Source organism: Strigops habroptila, chromosome 2 (genome assembly GCF_004027225.2).
Source record: "Strigops habroptila isolate Jane chromosome 2, bStrHab1.2.pri, whole genome shotgun sequence".
Classification (NCBI taxonomy): domain Eukaryota; kingdom Metazoa; phylum Chordata; class Aves; order Psittaciformes; family Psittacidae; genus Strigops; species Strigops habroptila.
The window spans coordinates 8893089-8915711 of record NC_044278.2 but is presented as its reverse complement, the minus strand read 5'-3'; the positions used below and the strand labels follow the sequence as shown (position 1 = coordinate 8915711).

General features: G+C 45.9%; 1 protein-coding gene across 3 annotated transcripts in view; it reads left to right on the top strand.

The window, feature by feature from the left end:
- The window catches only part of IGSF11 (immunoglobulin superfamily member 11), a 105184-nt gene that overhangs the window by 74889 nt on the left and 7672 nt on the right, over nt 1-22623 (top strand). The gene's annotated exons all lie outside the window — the stretch shown is intronic.

Sequence of the window (22623 nt, the reverse complement as noted above, 5' to 3'; positions counted from 1 at the left end):
CCCCCCTTCTTCTGTGCCCCATGCTATTGTGCTATGAGGGCAGGGAGTCTGCCAGAGCGATGGTTGGTGTGTTGGTTGTGTGCTCAGAGGAAATGCCTTTTTGTTTACATGGGGGAGAGAGAAGCTTAGAGAAGAAGCCTGGCACAGAGCAGTTGGGATTCGGTTAATCTGCTTAGAAATACATTAATCAGAGGATCAGATGCTGTCAACAATACTCTTTGCCCCTCACTCTCTTCCCTCTTTCAGTACCATCCTAGCCACTGCTCCCATGGGGTCCTACTCCTCACCCTCCTCCCTGTGTCCCTCTTCTCTCCGGCTGTGAAAGTCAGGGACTAATAAAGGACAAGAAGATTAAAGCAAAATTAACAAATAAAATATAAATCCTAGATCTAAATGAAAATTAAAAATGGCTCTTCAGCTGCTTACTTGTTTCCCTAAAAATAGCGTCGTTCTCCAGCCAAACTAAATGTAGCCAGGATTTCCCTGGAAAGTCTTGGGGAAAACAGGCAGGTCCCAAAAGATGAGCAAATAATGGAAATAGTGGGTGTCTGCTTTGCCCCTGACTCCATCTCCCCCCACTTCCACTGGAGCCTACAGGAGAAGCTGTGGAGCCACACTGAGGCAGGGCATTATCCCAGGGACTGGAAAAAGGACTACTCCAAACCACCAGCCCTTGATGCCTTCAACAGTAACTGCAGGTACTTGGCTTCTGGTTAACATCTCCTGCCTAAAGATGGGCATCTGTCATTGTCAGCAGCCACTGTTTAGTGGGTGCTCTGATTAAAACCGCAGCCAGGCAGCTCAGTTTCTCTTCTGTGCAGATGGGATAATAACACTCACAAAGGACATTAACCTGAGAAGCTCTGAAAGAAGGTGTCACTGTTCCTCAACGTCATCTTGCTTTCCTGCCTCACCTCTGGTGAATTGGAAAGCAGGCTCAAAGGTGGCTACATGGAGCTGAGGTTGACATAGAGTTTGGTGCTCTCTGAGCTCTGTTGTCAGAGCGGTGTTTGTTCTACATGCACTGTCTTCTTCTAACATTTTTGTTCTATTAATTTTTCAAGGAAAGCACAAGAACGAAAAGTATTGCAGCGAACAAGATACCAGTACCAACGGGGGGATAAAGAAGAGGTAGATAGCTATTGCTATCTACTCTTCATGTTAACTTTGCACGCACGGTGGTTTATGTTCCTGGGTTTTGTTGTCAGATGTGCAGCACTGGGTTTCATTCTCTGTATGAAGATATAATCATAGGCAATGCAGGATGTGTGGCTTACTTAATTTCAAGGGAAACCTTTAACTTCAGGACTCTCCTGCCCTTTGAGCCATTGTTTTAACAGCATTACACTTGCATTAATTTTGGAGATTTTGCAATCCCATGATAATCCAAATTCCATTGAAGTCAGTACACAGACACCCATTGTCTTAAGCTGGGGTTGGTTCAGGTCATTACTCTTCATATCGTGCGGAGGGAAAGGATGGGGATAAAGGGAAGGATGCAGTGGTATATCAGAGCTCAGCTTCTTTTTGTGCTTTCATGGATGAACTAAATGCTGCCTAAAAAAAAGAAGTGGAGGTGGGTAAATGTTTTAACGAGAGGGTTGTTTTTATGAGGGAGCAGAGCAGGAGGCATGTGTTGAGATACAAGGCTGCTGCCTAATTGTGCAGCAGTACTTGTCTCAGATGGGAACAACAGAGTGCTTTGGCCAGAGAGTTCTTGATGCATCATCCCTCCCATGGGAAGATGTGTCCTTGTGCCAGTTTCCCTCATCTGCTCCCTCCTGCTGGACCACTGCACTGAAAAAAAGTGAGAACCCACCTCTGGTTCTCCTCAATCTGCTTTAGGGGGAGATCCAGAGCAAACAGTGGTCATTCCCCTGTTTATGCATTTATATGAGCAAGTGTATTCAGCTATTTGAGGACGTGTGGACCCCTTCAATGTTGGTGCACTCACCTCTGCTTGGCATACCTCCTGCATTCATTCCCCTAGCCATTGTGGTGCACTGTGACCCAGCTGCTCAGTGCCTAAGTGTGGCTGCCAGGGCTGGCACTGGTGCCTGTTGGCTGTGCTCTGTGGGTCCTTCTCACTCCTCCTCTCCCTGACAAATGTGTAGTATAGGTCTTGTGACCCATTCCATTGTGTGAGGCCTTGGTGCTCTGGGGCAACAGCTTCATGAGACCTGGGCTTAAATCTCAGCCGTGCAAACAACAAGTGGTCACAAGGCTCTCTAGAAGACCATGTCCACACATTGTGCCAGCAAGGCAGAAATGCTGAGTTAGCAAGTTCCCAAATTCCTGCATCTTGGCTTCCTCCCAGCAAGTGGGAGGTAGAGAGCCAATAAACCTCACAGAGACATGTGTCTTTGACAGCAGCCCTGTGTACAGGAACTGCTCTGTTGCTCCTGGCCGGGAGCTGGGCCTCTGACACTTGCTGGATGAGGTTATAGCAATGGATCAGTGCATTTAGGGATTTTTGTCTGCCTGGGCAATGGAGGGTGTGATGGCATTGCTGCATCCATTCTGTGCAGCATGAGTAAGAGTCTGAGGGAGTATATGGCTGCACAGATCTTGCTGTGAGCTGCTATCAGGAAAGTACACAATGTCCTTTCCAGTGTGGCATCCCTGCTGGTTTTAGCATACTAGCTGGATTAAACCTACTATAGATACATGTGCTCATGCTGTGTCTGAATTTTGCTGAGGACAAATACTTGTGCGCTTGGGGCTAGCTTGTATCTCCAGAACATCATGCAGAGCTGGTCCAGGTTTTTCCTTCATTACATTCTATTACATTCTTCTCTTAATTTCATGTTTTCTATTGAAAATGGTCAGGGGAGGAGGAGGAAGTGGGGACAAATGGGTTTTAATTCTTTTCTAACACTGCTTTATAGTTTTCACTGTGAGGAAAGGGGAGGGAAAAGAGGACTGGAAAGGAGTCAAAGGAGGAAAGGAAAGATAACCCTTTTTTTGTTGCTTTTTGTCCAATTTTGGAGCTAGAAAACTTATCTGCTTTTCTTCTTGTTTTTCATCTTCAGCCATTTATTTCTTGTGTTCCTTTCTCATAGTTTTCCTTGTCACAGGTACTCACATTCCTGAGGACACAAATAGCCACAAGTGCTGATATTTGCATGGAAAGTAGGGAAGGAAACTTGCAGGAAAACAGACTGACTCAGGTAGAAATGTGCCTTGGTATCAAGCTAAGCTGGTGACCTCTTCTTGAGCACTAAGGCTGCAAACATGGTGTCAGCCTGGTAAGCCAAAACATGATCGAGGAGAGCTGTACCTCCTCTCCCGGGAAAAAGCAGGAGATTTCTCCCTTTTTTTTCCTCAGTGCATGTGGAGGAATCTCCTATCGGGTCTTCTGGCTTGAGAAGTGAGGATTTTAAATGTGAATGGTGCTGGGCTGGGAGATTTAAGACCTTTTGTCATGCTCCAGTGCTCCCAGCAGGAGGTTTCTTAGCCATAATTGTTCTCTGCCTGAGATCAGCCACTGCTTTTCCATTCTCTTAATAGCAGTGGCTGTGCTGGGTCTTGCCTCAGGCCCATCTAGCCCCAAGACTAGGTTACTGGTCAGAATTTTGATTGCAGCAGGTATGCAGAGAAAGATGTTCAAGGAGGCATCTTCTCCCATGTACCTTCATCCTGGAGTGTCATGAAGAGAGGGATGAAGGAAAAGCTGCTTACCACCAACCTCTTCTCGTGCCATTGGCTTCCTTGGTCATAGGCATGAAATGACACAGTTCAGAGCTTGATGTGCTCCATCTCCAGGCTTAGTATTGTGTGCTGGTGTGGATGGTGGGTAGCGGGACTGAGAAAGGGAGTTGGAAGCACTGGGGAGATTACCCTTCCTAGTGTCTACATACCACAGATGTACTGTTGCTGAGCAAGCTGTAGGTCCCGGGGCAAAGTGGGCTTCTTGCACATCCTTTCTTCCCTTCATGTGTTTTGGCGCATGTCCCTGCAGTTAAAGCATGTTCAAAGGTAGAGAGCTGCAGAAGCTTGAGAAGATCTTGGGATATCTTTTTAGGCCAGGGATATCTGGACTGTGGTCTTTGGGAATGAGCTGCGCACTATGTAGGCAAACTGTATTAAATAGCAACTTTTAGAAACTCAGTGATTTCATGCAGCTGCTCTCCTAAAATCTGGTAGTGGATAGTGGGCCAAAAGTACAGGAACCACTGATCTGATCTGTATCCTGCTCAGGCAAAGTACCTGGTTAAGCCTCAGTCAGTTCTATATCCTGCCTCTGAAAGCTGCCTGATGTGGAGTTTTCACAGCCTCCCAGGAGCAGTTTGTTTCAGAGCTTTGCTGTTGTCATAGCTAGATAGCTAGCCTGAGACCTCGCTGCAAATTTCGTTGCTAATAAAGATGATGGGTAGGGAAAAGAGAACTACTTTTCTCATGCAAATTAAAACCATACTACATTTATCTCTTAGCATTTTTCTATCTGTCTTCTCTTTCTTTTCTGTCCCTTTGATGTATCTCTCTATCTTATTTCTTACATTCCTTCCTCTCTTCATGATGATCACTTTCTCCTTTCACAGGGGGCAGAAAGAAGCATCTGCTGTGTTATGGGTACCCACTTAATTGTGCCTGATCCCCCATTGCTAGAAGGCTCCTTTCCCTCTGGTACCTTTGTGTCTGGTACAGATGAGTTTGGCAGATTCCTGCAGGGAGTCCTGTGCTTTTGGGATGCTTCCCAATCAGTGCCTCCAGCCCCATCTCCCTCCTTTTTTAGCCCCAAAACCTCATGCTCAGATGCTAATGTTATCACTCATTTCTGCTAGCATGATGATGCCTGGAGCTTTCAAATATGTTCGTTAATTAAGCCTCCTGGGGTGTACTCCCTGCTGACCGCTCTGTGTAAGTACATGGAGCTGGCAGAGGTGAAGAGAGGGGAGAGGACATGCCTGGTGCTGGAGCATACGCTGTGCATCCTGCTGCTTTAGCAGGCTCGCTTTAACAGTTGGTCATTCCTTAAAGCCTCAGCCCCCTGCAGAAGCGGAGAGGGCCTGGGATGCCTCGGAGGGGCAAAGAGACGCAATTGGATTTGACAGGATTTGCACCACAAATTAAGTGCTGAATGTTAACGTTTGACACTCCAGCTCCATGGAGCTTTTGGGTAGCCCCTCACAGTGAAATCTGTCAGAAACTCAGGCATCCAGAAAGCAGGGGTAAAACCACCCTGCCACCTCTTGTTTTTCACTTCTTGGAGGATGCAAAACACTGAATTGCTGCTGCATGGCCTTGTCAGCTCCAGTGAGTACCATCATTCCATAGCGCTGGAGAGGAAGGTGCTGTTATGGCAGGGAATTTTCATGCTGCTAACCCCCATCCCGCAGCCCCATGTTTGGTGCCCCTATGGCACAGGGCTGGAGGTATGGCCTGCAAAGTGAGCACAGGTCCTGGAGAGTGAGGATCCATATGATGCCCTTCAACTTGGGAGCATTAATTTTCCCCTCGACCCCTTCCTGTGGTTCTCACAGCCATGGCCAGTTGTGCTGTTGCAGTGATGGGCACAACCACACTGCTTGGAACCAGGTACTCTAGGGTCTTATTGGTGGGGGGCAATACTGGTGTTAGAGAGGAGATTTGTGAGGGTCACTGGCAGGGCTACACGAAAGAGGGTAGGTGAGCCAGATACCCAAGGCTCTTCTCTCTCTGCCAGGGAAGTGCTGAGCTAGTCATCATTTGAGGAGCAATGGGGTTGTGGAGGTGGCACCACCATTCCTCTTGATCAATTAAAAGTATGAATCAAACCCATTTAATTACATTGAGCCAGGGATGTTCATGTCACAAGACGAATGGAAGCTTGTTTTCATTTGTTAGACTTCCACTCTCCAAAGATAGCTGGATTTTCTTTATCTGTTCTCTGTGGTTATGGATTGTTGCTGCTGTCTGAAGCAATACCATCTTCCGGCCTAGCAGAAATGCTGTATTGCTTCCTAGAGCCTGGAAAAGACATTTTGTGGCATGAGTGTAGAAATACATATCAGTAGGTCCTACTATAATGAAAGCTGGGCAAGCTGTTATAAAAAGCTGTTCCTTTGATGAATATTGTCCCTGGACACGCAGCAGCCTTGTGCCAGTCTCAGTATGGCACAGCCTCCCGAAATACCACCTTGTCATTAAAGATGAATCCCTTCCCTATGGCCTGTGTTTACTGTGCACATAAATAACATCCCTCTGGCAGCCTCAGAAGACAATTCCTATTGAGCTGCTGTTGTTCTAAGGTTTATCCAGTGTAGTGCTGATCTTCCTCAGGCTGTTAGTTCCTTCAGCTCTTGCCCTGCTGTACTGTTCTTTAGCCATTCCACATCCCGCTTAGAGATATCCAAAATATCTGTGGAGATATAGGGCTCTTGCAGAGGCATCCAGTGGGCAGCCTTTCTGTCTGCGTCTGTGGGGTTTTAAGCCATGCTGATTTAACTCGATGATCTCTCAAGTGTATACGGCTGAGTTTATTCCTCTCAGCTTTTCAGAAATGTTTCTCCTAGGGTAATGTTCTAGCTTGCAATCTATTGCTTCGAGTATTTACTACTTTCGACCTGCATGTAGACTTTGGGGTACGGCTTATGCTCCTTCCATCAGTCTCTCTGCTTGTTTACCTGTCTTAATACCACATGCCCAAGCAGCACAAAGCATTGGTGGGGTGAGGGGACACTGCCCCTGTTCACAGCCAGGCAAGCAGAAGCGGTAATTTTTAGCCTTCTGACTTCAGGTTTGTTTATCTTAGCTGGTTTTCATGGAATCCAAGAGTAGCCTGCAACCCCTGAGAGGTCTGCGGACCAGAGGCTAGAAACCCCTCTTCCACCAGTCAAAACCATCTTCATGGTTACTGAGCCTGTGCAGCAGCCTCTCCCTCATGTCAACATCTTTGAACAGGGGAGAGCTGGTATGAGCACTTGCAGAAGGCAAGGAAACCAGGTCGGGTGAATACCATAGAAGCAAATTCAGGCTTCTTATTCAAACAGATGTTCATGAATATATTTTGCCATATTTGCAGAGTCTTAATTGTAATCTGAATTGATGGGCACATAAGTTTAAAGGTAGAAGACTGAATCTATGGAAGGAGACATGATCTGGGAGATGAACTACCAAGCTGGGCTCTGGGGAGCAAGGGTTCACATCTAGCTCTGCACAAGCATGGGCAAGTCACCTGGGCTTATTGCTCCTTGCTTCCTATGGGTCCCAGGGGTGCTCAGATCCTGCTGGGGGAACACATCTGCATCCTAAGCCGGCCTGTTGGTGTGCTGGATTGCATCTTCATTCATGATTGTTGCTTTCCTTACTTTCTGCTCTTGGCATATATAGTGGAGATGTGCCACCTTTTTTCCTCCTGCCTATCACTCCCCTGTCCCCAAGACTCTCTCCTCCACTCCTCTCTTGTTTCCTCAGCTTCCATGGGAAACTGTCAAAACCCTTTCTTGGTGGGTCCAATCCTGCAAAACCAGGTCTCTATGAAGTTTTCGTGATGTTTTGCTGCCTGTTGAACAAGAGGAGAGTCTGGGAAAGAAGCCAAAGCACGATTCTACTACAGTGACTATTATTATTGCCATTAGCAAATATGGCAGGAAAAGTTATGATAAACAAGGGAGACATAAGTACAATTTGTATGTGTTTAATCTCTTCTCTGTGTTTTTTCTTTTCCTCCTTGATGACAAGTATTACTTTAAGGCTAGGCACAGATTGCATCATTTTCCCCTGGAGTCTTGTGACATTGGGGTTGCCCATTGCATGGCACAGTGTATTCGGTCTCACACGGTACCTTTCACACAGCAGGTAGCAGTCTCCACTGCAGATGAGAGGTCCTCTCCTCTGATGGCATCTGGGAGGGTCAGAGAGGCATCAGCACCTCTCTGAGGGAGACATCACCTCCAAGAGCTGTGCTCGCTGCCCATACACCTTCCTCACGGGGAACTGCATGGGCAGCCCTCACCTTGGCTGGCACAGTGGTTCATCTGGCGGAGACTCATCCGGCTGCAAGTGGCAGCAGCCTCCTGGGTATGGTCTCAGGTGGAAGATTTGGAAGGAAGCAAACCAGTGAGTGCAGGAAAGGGGGAGGAGAGAGGCTGCTTTGTGATGGTAACTGCTAGTGCAACTGTGCTGAGGTGGCTGTCAAAAACATTGATGCTTAAAAAGGAAGTTTTACCCCTTACAATAAACACTGTGGTATCACAAACTCTAGAGATGGAAACCTGCTTGTCCACTGCAATATTGTAAGACTGCAGCTGGTAAGACAGCAAATACCTCTCGAAATCACTGTAAAATTCACAACACCAAGGCAACATGTGATGCCTTGTCCCTCAGTCTCCCCTCCCCAGGAAAAAAGATAGGGCACCAAAAAATGACTTAAACTGAGGGGTCAGTCTCGTGCTCCAGGTTTCTAAATGACAACCTTTGTAGCACATGGCATAGGGCAGTTTGGGAACAAGAGGGCCTACAGTAATGCTGGAGAGGGACTCTTCAGGGACTGTAGCAATAGGACAAGGAGTGATGGATTTAAACTGAAACAGAGGAAGTTCAGGTTAGATACAAGGAAGAAGTTCTTTACTGTGAGGGTGGTGAGGCACTGGCACAGGTTGCCCAAAGAAGCGGTGAATGCTCCATCCCTGGCAGTGTTCAAGGCCAGGTTGGACAGAGCCTTGGGCGACATGGGCTAGTGTGAGGTGTCCCTGCCCATGGCAGGGGGTTGGAACTGAATGATCTTAAGGTCCTTTCCAGCCCAAACCATTCTATGATTCTATGAATTCTTCCTTTCATGATGCAAAATACTTCAGTGAGTCCTCTGAAAAAGGTCTTCGCCCACAGCAACTTGTGGAAGTCCAGATCACATTGGGCACAGACTGTTTTCTCCTTAGGGCTGTGCATCCCACATCACTTTGTTAAAACTGCAGGTGTTCATGGGTACCAGCAAGCTCAACACTGGGGCTGGCCTGCAGAATTTGGTACAAAGCCTCCCCAGCATTGCCAAGGCACTTGGATGAATGTTGAGGACAGTGATGTTTTTGATGCCTGTGAATAGGATTTGGTTGCAAAAGGGCACAACCCCTGCTAAAGAAGGGAGTGCTGTTTGGAAGTGTCCTGCTTGTTCCCACCAGTTCTGGGTTTGCTCCCCAGAACCACAGAGTGAGGGGCAGTACTCTGAAATGGGACCCAGAGACCCCTCCCTGCTGTGAGCCTTTCCCAGCTCTTGGGAACAACAGCAAGACTTCTCTGAGCTCTAAGAATAAAATGGAGAGAGAGCGATGAGTACCTGCTTCAAGAGAAAAGAGAGTTTGGAGAGACTTCTTTATGCAGAGTAGCACTGATCTGAGCTTTTAATAATGCAATGGACTTGTAAGTGTTCCAAACTGTGAGATTTTGGAATGAATTTTTAATACAGGGTTTAACATTAAAGATTAACATGTGTGTTTTGAATTTCAAGATGGGAATTTACCCCCAAAAGGCTAAGACATCTTTCAGTGGCTTCTTATGGTTTTGTTCCATTTTGCATCCCCACCTTGGGGGCATAAAAGTAAAAAACCAAATGAAAGGGGAAACCCAGCATCCAGGCTGTGCTTGGGGAATTCTCAACTTGTTGTTAAACCAGTGTCCGCTTTGCGCTTTTTCATATTAATGCTGCTCAGTGTGCTCTTATACTTGGCAGGAGTGACAACATCTGTGTGAAGAACTGAGCCAGCTGTGCAGAAATCCTTCTTCATTCAGAGTAGTTGTGTCCTTTGCTGCCTGGGCACAAGCAGCTTCTTGCATCTGTTACAGAGGGGGAACGTTTGCAAAGTGCTTTCCTGAGATTCTGACTCTTAAAGATGAGGAAAGCCTGTTCCAGCTTTGTGTTTGCAAAAGTTACCAAGTTCTGTAAAAGGGAATTTAGGACATTGGAGAACAGGAGAAAGACAGGGCAAGCGTAAAATCAGACAGCACTGTGAGACTTGGGCACCCATGGGTAACTCCTGGCATCAGAGAAGGAGGTGGAAGGACCGTTGTCTTAAACAGCATCTTCATTCACAAAGCCTCTTTCTTGCATTTCAAACATGTTATGGTGGTACTCTGTGTGTTTTGAAAAGCTGTTTAAGAGGTTTGGAGCATTCTGTGTTCATCTGACACTTCCTTCAAGGTAGTATTGCATGCCTCCCTGCCTGCAGCACTTTGGGGCAGGGCCTCTTGCAGAAAGCATTTGCTCTTACAGTTGCGTTGGCCCCCAACAGAGCTGAACATAGTGAACCTTCTTGACTATTTTTTTTCCTCCTTGATAAGAAATGTGTGTGTTAATTTGAAACCAATACTAATACTTGGCACAGTGCTGGAGAGCGTGATTAATGGGCAGAGCAAGACCCATGAATCACACGCCAAAGTCCTATTCTTGTCTCGCCATTGACTTGCTGTGTGGTGTGTAGGTGAGTTATACCTTCTCTCCATTTTGGTTTTCCTCACTGCAAAATGGGGACTCTCTGCGTTGCCCCAGTGCCTTACCTGCTAGCATATTGTAGAGCTACGTGTGCAGCTTTCTGCACTTGGGGTTTTTCAGTATGATGCTGGGTACCCAACTAGAGGGCTGTCACCAGCTGGAGGTGAGGATGCTCAGCATTTGTGAATAAAACAGGCTCAATCATCTTATATTGGATGCTTAGAGCTACAGATGGCTCAACCCTGGGTAGACTGTGAGCAGAGAGAGCCTCTCAGCATCAGGACTTGTTTCCCTTTGCGCCCTGTGCTGGCACATACCCACATGCCAAAAGGGGACACAGCAGACAGGCAGCAGGTTTGCAATAATCTGATTGCTCACATTCTATCTGTTGGTCCTGCTTCCACCAAGCGATGTGGGAATGATTAGCCCAAATGGCTGGAGAGGGTGGAGAAGAGGAAGCGAGTCTCATTCAGGGAAAGGACTGCAAAGTACCTAAATAGATGTGTTGCTGTGGCTCATGTGTGGAAGCGTCTGTGCCTGATCTGGCCATTGAGCAACATCAGGACCAAACTTCACATGGACACACCTATAGCTCCTGAACTCTTCATAGAGTCATAGAATGGTTAGGTTTGGAAAGGACCTTAAGATCATCTAGTTCCAGCTGGGCTGGGATCGTTTGTAGGTAAAGCTGGTAACAAACTGCTCATCTATTCCAGGGAAGTCCTAATGTATCCTCTCTGTTTTGTCTCACATGACAGTGAGAGTCCAGATTTTTCAGTGAGTCGAACAAAAATCAGGGGAAATTTCCATTGAGAAAAGATGCTGTTCACATGATGTTGAAAGGCCACAGCATATTAAGTATGTGTATGTATAACACTGTACCAGCACTGAATAAAATCATGAGAAGTCAGAATTTATGTAGTAACTAAATATATGGCAAAAGTTTTAAATAGATTGAAATAAAGTGTTTTTACCTTATTGAACTGAAGTATGCCAATATTACCATAATTAAATGGGAAAGTCAAAGCAATTCATTTTGTCTTCACTCACTGAAAATGTCATCAAAGGTGATATTCTTACAACCTATTTTGATTTTAATGAAAACTCTTTTCTTTTTTTCCCAGTGGAAAATTGTCCTTTTACAACCTCTTTCAGACAGCTCAACTCATAATCGGAAACATTCAATTACTGACCTGACATTTGCCAGATCGGAAGACAAATTGGCTTTTCCTACCTTTTCAATTTAAATGAAAAAAGACCATGCCTTTTTTGTTTGTTTCTTTTCTGATTGTTTTTAATAATTTTAATAGTTTTAAATCCAAAGCAGTTTGGGATTAACAAAATTTAAGATACTGAAGTCTATGTCTTTGAACATCCCTATGAAAGCTAGTTTCAACCTGACTGCCTTTGGAGACTTGGACTGCTTTTATCAGGCTTGTTTTAAGCATCATGTATGAGACAGGGAAGCTTCAGATGCACGTTCTCACTTAAAGTCTCTCTCTCACATCAGTGGGCCGCAGGAGTTTTGTTATCAAAATGGCTGCAAATGTGATTAGAGCTTTAAGCCCAATTTGGCAGGATATTTAAACATGTGCTTAATTCTGAAACATCAAGTATATTTCCAGTGACTTAACTGCCTTTAGTGGAATTGCTAGGGCATATCAAACCAGCCTGGGTATCTGTGGCCGAATCAGCCCATCCATGTGGGCACTGCTGGCCATGCATAGATGAAATAGGACTCACAGAGCACAAAAAATTGTAGGGGAGCTCAAAGGCATGGTGAAAACCAAAGAATATCTCCCAAATATCCTTTCGCTTGCAAAGCTTGTGTACTCCATAGGATGAGAACATTTCATACATGAGAGACAAAACTGGGGTGGAAAGCAGGCAGCCACCTTGTTGGTATTGCCTCAGCTGAAAGTTGTGGGTTGCCGGACCAGACCCTTTTAGACTCATTCTGGTGATGGTCCTTCCTGACTTCAAGGAGAATGGCATCACTCTATAAATGAAAACTTTTCTTCTCAGAAATGGCTGATTTCTGTCTTCTCAGGGGTTGCTTTGATTTAAAATTATTTAATTTTATTTTGGTTTGCATTAGGCACCCCTTTGTTGAGGGACCAGCCCATCATAACCAACCACAGGGTGATGATGGTGCTGGAGTATCCTGGTAGTGGGGGAAGGCAGCTAAGGTGGGTACTCCACAAAGCACTGGCATAGCTCTCCTGCATTTAGCTTGGAGATGCATAGCCATTTCATGAGGATTTATTTCCTACCCCTTTCTATTCATGGTCCCCTTCACTTCCCTAACCCAAGTCCTAGCTCCCATGCTGCTCCCATGGCCTCAGTAGGCTTGTGTCGTATGTGCACGTTGCACATATGCACTCCTGTTTGTGGTGGATCTCATCAATATCTGGGTGGGTAGATGCATCTTGTTCCTGTTCTCTTGCTGCCTCATCATTTCTTGAAGGTGCAGCAGCATCAAGAAGCCACCTGAGATTCTCAGAGGATATCACTAGTGTCTGCAGGGAGGGAGCCATGCAGCAGAGTTTCCCTGCATCTTCACCCAGCCTGTGCCTCCTAGGGCGAGCACTGTCCCTATTTTATCCATCGCCGCTGCCTTTTCTTCTTTTTGAGAAAGGATCAACATAACTCTAGATGCTTTGGGTAAAAGTAGTTGAACTGTAGGTCAGGACTAGGTGCACTGGAGTTAGACCTAATGATGGCTGTGTCAGGGTAGGTGAAAAAGCCACTCAGGTGTGAGTTTGAAGCCTGTGTTTCAATGGCCTTTTTCCTGTAATGGGGGCAGGAGGTGGAGATATATGCAGAACACATATCTTTCAATGCATTCTGTGTTGAAGTGTTACAAGTTACTGATGAGCCCGTTCTCCTTCCCCCATCCTCACTTCTTTTCCCATCCAGCTGCACCCAGCGCTCCTGCCTCTCCCCTCCACACACAAATCATATATTCCAGCCTGCCCACCCTGTCATCCTGCTTTCCTCTGTACCAGCTCCCCTTACTGGGAGTTAATCTTATTCCTTATTGCCTCTGTCCTTCCCACTCGATATAGCATTGAGCGTATTTAAACCTCCAGTTGTTTTCCCTTATTAAGCAGTTTATCACTATGTTGCACTTCTGTTTTGTTTTTTTTTTTTAAGCCAGGGGAGAAGGAAGAAATTTATTCTTTTGACCATAAATCATTTACAAAGCTGCTGGGCCGTTAATGTATATTTTATGGCTCGGCAAACAGAAAATAGAAGTGAGTGTCTTAGCAGAGTTTTGCCGACCTCTTTTAATTCCAGCTTCCTAACCCTGGCTGTTCCCCAGTGTTGGGAGCAGATCCATTTCTCTTGCAGAGGCACCAGTGGATGCCTTGTTGTCCCAAAGGAGGTAACTTTGCTTTGTCAGCAATGTCACATGCTGTTGCCAGCACTTGGCACTGGTCCACAGCGAAACACATCTCTGCTGACTGGGCTGTGCTGGGAAGATACTAGCAAAGAAATGGGATGGGCAGGAGGGAACTCGAGCCTGGTTTTGCTCTTAGATCCTGGGGAAAGCTCTAATTAGTCTTCTGCTCTGGGGTAAGCAAGTTACATACAGCTCTTATCTCATGCAGCCTCATTCTGTACTTTGCATGACGTGGGCTCAGCTGGCCCCAGGTGTGGTTACAGATACCCATGGGGGTGCTTGAGGATGCTTTCAGAGACAGTGACTGGCCATGGTGGTGTTTCCCAAATGTTAAAAGCTGGCTTCCGTGAGGTTTTGCAACCTGTTTTAAGCAAATGAAACCAATGTACACCTTTGCAGCTCTCAGTTAACTCCATGCCTTTTTCCTCTTTCAGGAAACATAGGTATAAATCTTTGCTGTAAAAGGTGCATTTTCCTTTCTGATGTGACTGACAAGCAGCGAGATAATTAAGAGGAGGGATGCGAGAGGTTTATTTTGGCATCTGAGCTAGATAATGGGAAAATCTGCAGCTCTGAGCTGTTGTTGCAGGCTCTTTGCAAACCCAAGCTGAGCTTCCCACCTTAAATGTACTTGCCATGAACATTTGATAAGTTTTCATTCCCAAGTCCCTTCAGCTAAAGTAACCTCCTAAGTTGTCCATGGTCATTTAAAACATTCCCACCCCTACATGTTCATTATTGTTGGATGATGCCTCCGCTATAGCAGTGAGCAGAGCAGGACTGTGTGTCTGCAATGCAGTTTTCCTCTTTCACAGCAAAACAAGTTAGCCTATCCTTACACCTTCCTCAACAGGTTCTGCTTATTAATGCCTGGCTGTGAGATGGAGGCACAGCTTCCTTTCTGCTTTTGCTGGTCTGGGGGCAATAATCTTGTGCTGAGTGACAAGACAAAAAGCAGAGGATGGCAGCATCTTAAGTAACTGCAGCAGGATTCGCCAGAGCTGATCTATCACAGCACTAGGGGTGAAGGAGGAAGGACTGTGTTTGACAGTCTCAGCTTTGTAGAAGACGCAGAATAGGGAGATACCTTTCTAAGCTCAGCTAAACCTTCACTTTCCTCTTTGCCTGCACCTATGATTTGGAATACAGTGCTTCAAGCCTCTCTGGAGGACCTTAGGATGGAAAGAAATGACTGGCACCCCTATTGCAAGGACACAGTGCCCTGTTTGTACCTTGGGTATGCTGCCTCATTGTGGCCTTCAGCCATCTTCTGTAGACAGATTGCATGCTCCTCCTGATTTGCCCACCTGAGTCCTGGGAGGATGAGTCACTGATGACTCTAATGCTGGGCACAGCCAGGAATGGGCAAAGTTGACACCAAATGGTCCTATAAAGTGGGCTAAATTAGGCTTACCTCCCCATCCACTCTTTCAATTCAGGGAGCAATGAGTGAGCACTTGAGTTCCCGGTCCCCTCTGGTCTTGCTCATCTGCTAAAGCACACAATTCCCCAACCTCAGTAGTGCAGCTGCTCCCTGATTCTCCTGCAAATGCTGCGAACTCAAGGACTGCCAGCTCAGATCACAGCAGTCTCTGTCTCCAGCCAATGCCGCATGCATCGGAGGGAAGTGTTAAACTTTCCATAATGTACCTAATTGTGCAACACTATTCCATGGAGAGGGGATTAACTTATGCCTCAGAGCATGGCCATTGATTAGTTTTATCCTAGCTAATGTCACTGCAGATTCTAATTTTGTTCCTATCGATGTCCCTTCCTATTTTTATAATCTTGCTCTAATACAGTGCAGTTGGTTTTTTATCTCTAACTTGCATGCATACTGCATCATCCAAGGCAGCAGAGATGCAAGGCAACCATCCCAGCTAGCAGGAGATGAGAAGAAGGCAGCTTCAGACAGGCTGGATAGAGACACAGAGCAGGAAACAGTACTGGGAGCACAGCAGGAGTCCAGAATTGGAAAGGACCTTTGGGTCATTGGGCTCCCAACCCTGCTCTCACCATGGCATCTGTAAACCAGATTTGTGTTCTTGTTCCCACACGTTAGCAAGCTGCTCTAACACTTTTGCGTTTGAAGACTGTGACTAATTAAACACAAGGATTAAGATGTGTTGGAAGAGCCACATTCAGGTCACACAGAGAGCTTAACATCATCTGATCCCTGCTACATGCAGAGCGCAGCCCCTCTTGATTTCCCTAGCAGCTTTGAATGCTTAGCAGTTCAGCAAATCAAACCCTTGAGGTCTAAACCTGAGCAAATGAGGATCCCACACTAACAGGGATCCTCTAACCTCCTGGAGCTGATTGACTTGCTCAGCAGGACACAAGGAATCTCTTCCAGAAATGGGGAAGGAATCGATGGGAGGCAACTGACACCATTCTTGAAGTACATATAGCCAAAAGCTTTTCTGCCTGTTTTTGGTCTTAAAGTCCAGCTTTCATCCTGCCCATGGCTGCGGGTTGGGAAGGTCAGTGGCAGGAAGATGTGCTTCGTGTCATCTCAATCAGACAGTTGTTTGAAATCCTCCTCCCAGCTGGTCTGCAGAGAAAGACCTATTTCTGAAAGGGAGGATGGCAAGGGTGGTAGAGACTGCTATTCACCAGGGCAGCAGTGGAGGCCAGGGCAGAGTGGGTCAGCAGGAACTTTTACTGTTAGCTTTCTGTCTAGTTCAGATGAGGTTATAAATGATAAGGCAGAAAGGTCTGTATGATCAGCACAGGTTTACAGGTAGCCAATGTCCCTGATCAGCTGGTCTGGTTCTTGGCAAGAAAAGCTGCAGGGCTTGAATTAAAGACCCTGATGTTGTGTTTTCTCCCTGGATTAGTGTCTGCTAGCCCGCATATCCCACAGGGTGGGCAGCAATCCTGGGACTGCTCTTACTGTGGTAAAATGGATCTATTTATTTGGGAGGTTTTATGCCGGACAGATGACTAGATAGCAGCAGTTGTGCCTGATGATTTCTGCAGGGATAAAGGTGCTTACATGTTAACTTGGCTTTTGACCTGTGTTTAACAGAAAGAGTAATACTGCACACACCTCAGAGGAAAAGCTAGTGTCAATGTATATTTAACACCTGTGTTATGGAAATGGTGCTCTAAACCCATGCTAGGTGTAATAGTTTTCACACTGTTTGTTCCAGCCTATCCTGCAGAGCCAGAAAAGATAGGAAGGGAAGAGTTGGATATTTTACCTCATACACTGTCAAGTTACTACCCCATTACTAGACCTGTGAGCCAGAAAGAGCCAGCACGAGCCTTATTTTGGGGTGTTGCCCCTGTTCAAATAAAGGGAATAGGCTTACCTGTACAACAGATGCCCACAAACTAGGGCATGGGTGCAATCACCCTCCAGATGTGTGTGGGCCAAAGTTTGCCTTCTCCTTTCTGCGAGCTAGCAGAAGGACTATAGTGTAGTGGAGCCGTCCCTTCTTCTCACTATTGCTCCCAGCATAATTGTCCCAAGTAGGTCTCTACCAAGCATCCTCCCCAGGAAAGTTTGTGCTAGGGCACATTGGCCCCAGGGTACAGTTTACTATGGCAGTGTGCATCTGTCCCAGATGCCTGCCCTGCAGAAAACATTTGGAGGCTGGAAGTTTTTCCATGGTAGGATTTCCTTAGTGAACTGAAAATAGTTCAGCCCAGCTGGGCATTAATTCAGACCTGTGCTTGGTGATATTGGTTCCACAAGCAGTTTAAAGTCTACTGCAAGCTGCCTCCAGATACTAGGCTGAGCGAATACTGCTTTTTGTTAGATAGATCCTGAACTAGCGGGGATAACACATCCGTAGTGAGAATGGGCAAGACCAGTATGCAGGCAGCTTGTCGAGCAGCCTGTTTGGATGCTGTCATATCATGCTGGATAACTTCAGTGGTATCAGTGCTTGTAACTGCAAGTCAGATCCTTCAGAGGCCTTTGAATAGTGGCTGCACTAGCAGGTCCTGTGGCAGAAGTCCTCCCTGCATCTACTACTGTCTCCTCCAGCTGAGTCACTCCTTCTTTGGTATGGGTTTTGCTACTCTCAGTGTGTTGGGTTGGCAACGTACCTCAGCTCATTTGGAGTGGGAGATATGTCTCCTTTTTAGCACAGAAGGCAGCTTTGGTCCCAGACTCAGAGATGTGAGGCAGGTCAAAGGCACAGCGACTTGTGTTTTCCTTTTATTTTAGGAAAAAGACTTTTCTGCAGTTTCTCCCTCTGTCGCTAGATTAAACACTCTGTTCCTACCCTGTTCTTGAAGCTTTTGAGCGACCTCATCTTTGCCTTTCTAACAAGGGACCCAAAATGTCATACTGCCAAAGGCATCTTCCCCAGCACGTGGCAACAGGGTTGCTAATTGCGCCAGGATGGATGGGGGAGCCATTCCCTGGGTTTCAGATGCAAGCTGATAGAACTTGAAGCTTTATTCTCATTTCGCCCCCCAGCCACACACATTTCTGTGTGTTTTCCCTTGAGGTCTAGAGATGCAGAATGCACACAGCTGAGTTTTTTCATCCCTTTCACACCTCCCTCCCTCCTTTTTCCCCTGGGTGTTTGCTTCCCTGGCTTGCCAGCACTGCAGAGTGAACCTGTACTCTGGCTTCTGCATATGCAACGTCATGCTAGCCCAGCTTTCCACGCCACTGTGTATCAGGAGGTTGCTGCTAGCAGGTGCCAAATGCTGCTGACTTGCCAAGAGTACTTGGGGGTGCTTGCAAAGTAGAGAGTGATCTCTAGAAGTAAGTGAGGCAGGAGCTTGACTTCTGTGGTGTGAATGATCCTCCAAGGAAACCTTAATTTTTCTGTGGTCCTGGGAGATCAACGCTAAATATAGTGCACTATACTGTCTGTGCTCTATACTGCAACTCAGCCAGTGATACCCGGATATCTCTCTGAGCATGGTTGCATCTGAAAACCAAATGCTGGGGATGATCCAGCAGTAGAGGAGGACGTGCCCTTTGCACAACTTCAACAGTGTGACCACAGTGCTTCCCGAAGGCACAGACTCTGAGGTCCTTGTGGTCTTTGACTGCCTGTCATCATGGTGACATGGACTGGTGATTGTGCATCGGGTGTTCGTGTTATAATCTGGCCTATTGATGTGAAGTGATGGTGGTGGAAGTCTTCACTCACTGTCAGCCAAGGTAATTTGCTGGTCTTGCTGGTAATCTCTAGCACAGAGATTGGAAACGAGTGGAAGCTGGGAACATTTTCAGTCGATTTAGTCAAAGTGCTAAGATGTGCCCATGTCTTTCAGCTTCACTGCATCTCGTGTATTCTGAAGCCTCTCAGGCTTACAACCCTTGTAGGACAGCTAGTAAACATGTGGCAGCACCTGCCTTCCCCCTTCATGCCCAACAGGGAGGCAAATGCTGGTTGTGGGACTGGGCCTTACACACTTGTGTCATGTCATATGAACTATCTGTACAGACTCCTTCATGGATGCAGGGGAGGGAGCTAAGCTTACTTGGAAAACCAGCAGTGAGCTATCACAAATGAAATCAGAGTGATCTGTTGCCAGAATAATTACTTGGTCCTGGAAACATGAAGAAACTCGAAAAGAGCCTCTATAGCCAAAACACTGTTCTGCTGGCTGGGTCCCGGATAGGGGATGCAAAAGTGGAGCATCTGTTCTAATTAGTGATGGGAGCTTGCTGCATCAGGATCAAAGGAGAAAGCCTTTGCTGAATCAAGCTAAGATCAAAGTGTCCTACGTACAGGAAGGGCCCATTCCTCTTTCTGCTGACAGTGGTGTACCCTGCTCTTCCTCCAGGCATGCTGCTTACAGGGTTGCTTAACTACTAAGTAAGAAGTCTGCACATACAAGAGAGGGTGTCATGGCCATTGTAATCCAATTCTAAGAGATGATTTGTCGTGATCTATGCTTGTTGTCTCTCACAAGTCATTAAACTTCTTTGAATGCTTAGAAAAGATCTGAATTGTGTGCCTTTGCAAAAGGAGATCCTTTAAAATATCCTTTGCGTGTTTTTTCTGATCTCTTACGTGCAATTTTACTTAGTAGATGGGCTGTATGTATGTGCATATGTCTATATTTGCATTTGTATTTACCCAAGGGGATTCAAGTCCTTATTCCTTAGGCTGCATTGAAAAATCCTCATCCCAATGGATATGCTAAATTTGAAATCTCTTCCTCCCTTTCTCCCCTGCCTCCCTCTTTTTGCATTAATGCAAAGCCACGTTTTTGCAACTCCGAAATTTGGAATGTTTAAACATATATCATTTGGTTGAGTTTTCCTACTAGGTGTCTTCCTGGGCATACAGGTTCATAAGTGTATGTTTCTTTGTGAGCATCCGCCTGTGTTTTGGGCCGTGAGTATTGGTGTGGAAGGATGCAGCCACGTAGATACTTAGTCTGAGATACAAAGAAAGACACTGTAGTTTCTAAGGAAGATTTGATCTTTGGTCGTTCAACTGTCCCCCTTAGAAAGGAGTTGTGTTGTAGTAATGCCCCCCAGGTGCTGTGCTAACACACCTACTTCCCTTGTTTATGCTGGTGGAAGAGGACTTTGCCTACATTTGGTCTCCTGACTCTCCTATTGCCTTGTTTAAGCTTACTTGTCAGAAGCGGTTGTGTGTGTTTTCCCCAGCTGTAGCCCTGCAGGTGCCACTTAGCTTGACAAAACGAGTCCTTGTCTTTAAGTGCCTCCTTTCTTGTACACATTCAGGGCCAAAGAGCAGCTGACAGGCCCTGGGATACATGAGGCAAAGACAAGTCTGAGGAGCTGGCTTGCCAGGTGGTTTAACAAGACAGGTTTAACAGGACAGCATGGTCTGTGTGGGGTGCTCATCTCGCATGGCAGCTTCAAAGCAGCTCCCCTTGGCAAGAGAAATGGACAGTGACCTCAGCTCTGCCTTAGTGCATTCCCTTCTCCCCTGAAACCACTTCATGGCATTCAAATTAAAAAGGATGCTGTGGTTCCTTGAAAAGGGAAGGAGATTATGTGGGCTGTGGGGTGCCGCAGAGCAGGAGTCGGGTACTGGCAAAGCAAAGGGAATATTATATGTTTCTTTCCTTTTTATAAAGTGTTCATAAGTAGATTGGGAAATTCCCAAATGTATTGAAGAGATATTTTTAAAGTGAAGAAATTATGCGTGTTCTATTTTAGTGTTTTTATTATTCTGCAGGATGTTTGCAATCAACTAATAGTAAATATTAGGAGAAGCAAGAGGGTGGTAAGGTATGAAAATCACATCAGCTTGATGATTGATTGATGTAACTAAACTTGCAATGCAAACTGGAAACTCTGTCTTTTCCAGTGAATTTACTGTTAGTGAATAACTCACACTTAAGCATTATTTTTTCTGAATGACAAGAATTTGAATGTGTGGGGTTTTCTTGGAGGGCATAAGGAATGGGGCTGAAGAACACGTGCTGCTGTTCCAATCAGATGAGTAGTTGTTTTTCCTCTCATGGAAAGCATCTCATTAAATCTACACTGAACATGGCAGAAGAGCTTTCTGCACCATGTTGGAATAAGAGGTTAATCCAATAAATGTCCAAATTGTTGTAACTCTGCACACTGTTTAGCCCATGGATGATACTAGACTGGATGAGTAGTCATGGCAAGGTAGCCTTCAACTCTAGGTCTGCAGAAAATATGATCCCTCATCAGGGTCATATTCAGTAAAAGCCATCTCCAAACTTGACATGGATCACTTCTGGGCTTTGGGCTACTGCCACTGCTTGGCCAGCCATAAGCAAATGAGGAGTACAAAACCATTCCCAGTCTGTTGACCACAGATGCAACTGGAAGGCAGATGCTTTGTAATAAAGGTGATGCTTATTACTGGCTCTTCAAATGATTTACTTCCACTTGCTGCTGACAGCCCTGCATAGGAGATTGATGGAATTGAAGCTTTCACCAGCTGCTCCTCATCCAGGCACCCAATTCTCTGAGATGTTAGCACCAGAGATGAACTGTTTCCCTAGGACTTTCCGAAATTCCGTACTTTTAAATATGTTCCAAGCCTGCGAGGAAAGTCGGGGGTTTTTTTCCTGCAAAGTAAGAAAGTAATGAATTTCACTTGGAGACATTAAAATGGCATTTTGTCTAGCTGTGTTCTGAAGCACTTCTGAGCCTCCCTCAACTACCTGAGGCTTTTGAGGAGGCAGACATGGAGGAGGGAGGTTTTGCAATGTCCTGGGGTATTGCAGCTACAGGGCAATCAGTCCAAACCCAGACACTCATCATAGGCTCTTCAGGTGCTAGAAACTTTGGATCTGTAGCATCTGAAGCTCAGTGCCTCCAGGCTCTGAGCAGCCCATCTCTCCATTAGGAAGGCTGGCAAGGATCCCACAGCAGACAAGTGTGTGGAAGAACACTTATCTTTTGCTCAGAAATCATCCTGTTTGATTTTTTCGTAGTTCAGATTAAAGCTTATTCTCATGAAGCATTTCACCTTCAGCAAACCAGTGTCTCTTAGCAGAAAATAGGAGCTTTGCTGGCAGCCTTTCCTGGAGTCAGCAAGACGATAGTGTGGTCCATGGACTACACCTAGGTACTAACAATATTCTGATATTGCCTAAGAGCTTGAAAACTCTTTGCCTTCTTCTCCAGCAGCCTCCCACATGCTTTGAACAAGAAGATGGTGAGCTGTCATATAGAGAGATGGTTTTTGGAGTCAATATTTTGATTTTTGGCGGAAAAATGGTTTAAAGAATTTCAGTGGTGCTCAAAACAGTGATGGTTACTCCTTAGTTAGTTTCATTTGACAAGATATTGGCAGTAGGAGGCATTTTCCTGTGTGACTTGCAGTCTAAAACCTTCAGCCTTTTAGCTGCTGTGCTGGAAAGCTGGGGC